Here is a 3,970-nt window from a genome sequence, read left to right as displayed (position 1 = left end):
GTGAGGTGTTGTCCGTCACCCTCAAGGGCAGACTGCCTCATTCACGAGCCAGCCACTGCTCCATCATGAGGTATTTGCTATGCGTCACCAACTGTTGGATGCTGGGGACAACCCCTCTAGAAACAACAGGTCCACAGTGAAGACAAAGAAGCTGCTGAAATTTCCTATCAGTCTAACACTAAGCCAGATGGCTACATGGCAGGCTCTGGGGACACCCCAAAGAGGTGTCCCACCCAGTCTCAGAGAAGGGGCCCCCTCTGACCAAGGCCTATCAATCTGGAGCGGGCTCCTGGCAAATAGTAAGCTGTTCTCAGGCAACGGCAGGAAGTCCTGATTGCATCCTGTCCCTGACATGGCCCATGACTCCTGTGTCCATGTGCGATGAGACAGGCCAGCAGAAACAGAGCTCTGGGGCAGGAAGTAGAGATGTGAGGGAATTCACAGGGGCCTCAGGAATACCAGCCATGCCCCAGTTGAACGTCCAGGGAAACCAGGCACAGCTCCAACCTCTGCTTCCAGCTCATCCGTCTCCCTTCCTCTCCCTCTTCTTCACCTCATGTCTGGTCTGCCAGGGAACCATGGCTGGGACCTCCCTAACCTCACTGGCAAGGAAGCCCATCATAGGTTTTCTGCTCACTCTCCCACAAGAAGACACCATACTACTTTTAGAACCCTCCCCTGTGCTCCTGTTTTTGAAAAGTTGAACAGATAATTTTGGAAGTCATTCAGTTCAGTTCAGTTCAGTCGCTCAGTCATATCCGACTCTTTGCGACCTCATGAATCGCAGCACGCCAGGCCTGCCTGTCCATCACCAACTCCCGGAGTTCACTCAAACTCATGTCCATCGAGTGGGTGATGCCATCCAGCCATCTCATCCTCTGTCGTCCCCTTCTCCTCCTGCCCCCAATCCCTCCCAGCATCAGGGTCTTTTCTAATGACTCAACTCTTCACATGAGGTGGCCAAAGTATTGGAGTTTCAGCTTTAGCATCAGTCCTTCCAATGAACACCCAGGTCTGGTTTCCTTTAGGATGGACTGGTTGGATCTCCTTGCAGTCCAAGGGATTCTCAAGAGTCTTCTCCAACACCACAGTTCAAAAGCATCAATTCTTTGGCACTCAGCTTTCTTTACAGTCCAACTCTCACATCCATACATGACCACTGGAAAAACCATAGCCTTGACTAGACGGACCTTTGTTGGCAAAGTAATGTCTCTGCTTTTTAATATGCTGTCTAGGTTGGTCATAACTTTCCTTCCAAGGAGGAAGCGTCTTTTAATTTCATGGCTACAGTCATCATCTGCAGTGATTTTGGAGCCCCAAAAAATAAAGTCTGACACTGTTTCCACTGTTTCCCCATCTATTTCCCATGAAGTGATGGGACCAGATGCTATGATCTCAGTTTTCTGAATGTTGAGCTTTAAGCCAACTTTTTCACTCTCCTCTTTCACTTTCATCAAGAGGCTTTTTAGTTCCTCTTCACTTTCTGCCATAAGGATGGTGTCATCTGCATATGGTTATTGATATTTCTCCCAGCAATCTTGATTCCAGCTTGTGCTTAAGGAAGCAATAAAACCTAAAGCAATTTTTTTACTCTTAAGGGACTTCCCCGCTGGTCCCAGTGGTTAGGACTACACACGATGGAGGGGGGCCGGGTTCCATCCCTGGTCAGGGAACTAGATCCCACATTTTGCAATTAAGACCTGGTGCAGCCAAATAAATAAATAAAAACAAATATTGATAATAATGTGTTAAGGTAACATCTTCCCAGCTTCCTCCACACCAGGCCATGACAATTCATGACACCAGAAGGCAGCATAGAGCCAGCAAGCCTCCGCCAAGGGCTCTCCAAGTTCCCGGGGGGCTGTGTGAGACAGGGACAATAGAACTGGTACAGTCCTTACTTACTCTGAGCCAGACTCTGTGGTGAGACCCTTGCAGCCTTATCCCATGCAATCCTGGTAACCACCACAGCAGGGGGGAGGGGGAGTCTGTCCTTTAGCTCCACTTTACAGATGAGGAAACGGAGGCTTAGCAAGGTGAATACAGATTGCCCAAGTTCACAAAGCTAGTAGACAGTAGACGGAGAATTTAAACCCTTGTGTCGGGCTCCAGAATAGGCTTCTGCCCCAAGAGGACACGCTGTCTTAGAGCTCCTGCCGACCTCAGCCCACGAGACTATACTGTGCCCTCACCCAGGCCTCACCTACTGTTGACTAAGTAGAGATTCATCGTCCACTGAGCTTGGGCCACATGGCCAAGCAGCACAGCCCCATGCGCTTCGGGTGTGCCTCATTTCGTCTTTCAGAAACAGAATACGACAGCCACATGCTCCCCTAGGGCTTCTCCCACTCATCCGACAAAGCAAAGTGAGCCCCACAGCTGTGGAATCGCTGCTCTGCCCCACCTCTGATAGACACAAATTCAGTCTAAGTAGAAGCGGTCACAGATTTTTCCCACCACCACCAGGCAGCACAGCAGTAAAGAATCCACCTGCCAATGCAGGAGACACAGGAGACTCCGGTTCGATCCCTGGGTTAGGAATATCCCCTGGAGGAGGAAATGGCAATCCACTCCCATATTCTTGCCCAGGAAATTCCATGGATGGAGGAGTCACAAAGAGTGTCAGACATGACAGAAGACACAGGTACCAAATACGTGGAATAAGCAAAATGACTCTGATATCAAATTCAACTCAATGTTTTGGTCAGAAACAAGTTGAAACCATCAAGATGTTGACTTAAAAAATTAATTCAGAACTGGATTTAAAATAAACAGCCTGTTTCACAACGAAGAGAGCTGATATTCTGGGAACAGTAGTAGGATGTCTAATTAGATGCAGATGAGACACTCATCTAATATGCAAGGATATTCCCCCAGGAGCAAAAGGGAAGGTGAAGCAACAGGCTCTTTCTTTCAACCCATTGTGTCTTTGAAAGCAGCCCTCGCACAGGAATCATTTCTACATTACAAAGGCTTTTGTCTTCTGGAAATAATGGCCCGAAAAGACAGACAAGAGTTAAGTATTTGCATTAGTAAAGCCAAAAAGTATTATAAACCAAGAAAATGATGACAGAAAGAATATCCCTCAATTCCTTTACAGCTGCTAAGATACCAGCCTGGCTGATTCCCATACTCTGCAGGGCAATAAAGTTTAATAAAAATAATAACCACCACCACCACCAATACTTGAGTGCTTTCTCAACAAACTCTATGTTAGTTAGTCCATTCTACAGATGAAGAGTTTCAGGCAAAGAGAAACTGAGTAACTTGGCCAAAGTCACAGAGTGGCCAAGTAGTCTTACGCTTAGATCCTCAGTCATGTCCAACTCTTTGGGATCCCAGGGACTGTAGCCCACCAGGCTCCTCTGTCTGTGGGGACTCTCCAGGCAAGAATACTGGAGTGCGTTGCCATGCCTTCTTCCAGGGGCTCTTCCCGACCCAGGGATCAAACCCAGGTCTTCCGCATTGCAGGTGGATTCTTTACCATCTTAGCCATCAGGGAAGCCTGAAGATGGCAGTACTGGGGATTGAACCCAGGGTCTCATGCATGCTAAGCATGTGCTCTACCACTGAGCTATACCGCCAGGTCTAGGCAAGTGGTCTTGAGCACAGTTAGATCTTGGTTTGGACACTCCTAGTAGGTTGACCCTATGTCCTGGTTTCCTGAGATAATCCAGGTCTAGGACAGTCATCCCAGTATAATTATGAAGAGGGTTCCCTTCCATGCTCTTAAAAGAGTTCTAGTGTGGTTGATAAATTATATGATCCTCCCACTTTCAGGGCCTAGTGGGGGAGTACATAGGGTTTGGGATTGTGCGATGTCTAAGAAATGATTTCTCTCCTTGGACAACCTGAGTGAGTATGGGCCTTTGGGAAGTAATAGTGACCCTTAAACCCCACAAAGCACTTTAGAGAATCTTCCTGGGCCATCTCCTGGCTTCCCTGTTTCACTCTGGCCTCCCTCTTTTGC

The 3,970-nt window shown here is 48.0% G+C and overlaps 1 non-coding gene across 1 annotated transcript; it reads right to left on the bottom strand.

The window, feature by feature from the left end:
* Window positions 1-3,512: 3,512 nt before the first annotated feature.
* TRNAA-AGC (transfer RNA alanine (anticodon AGC)) lies at window positions 3,513-3,584 on the bottom strand. The gene has a single exon. It is a non-coding gene; the product is annotated as a tRNA-Ala (tRNA).
* Between the last annotated feature and the right edge of the window lie 386 nt (window positions 3,585-3,970).

The sequence above is a fragment of the Bos mutus genome, chromosome 7 (genome assembly GCF_027580195.1).
Source record: "Bos mutus isolate GX-2022 chromosome 7, NWIPB_WYAK_1.1, whole genome shotgun sequence".
Lineage (NCBI taxonomy): Eukaryota > Metazoa > Chordata > Mammalia > Artiodactyla > Bovidae > Bos > Bos mutus.
This window is presented reverse-complemented; position numbering and strand designations above follow the sequence as displayed.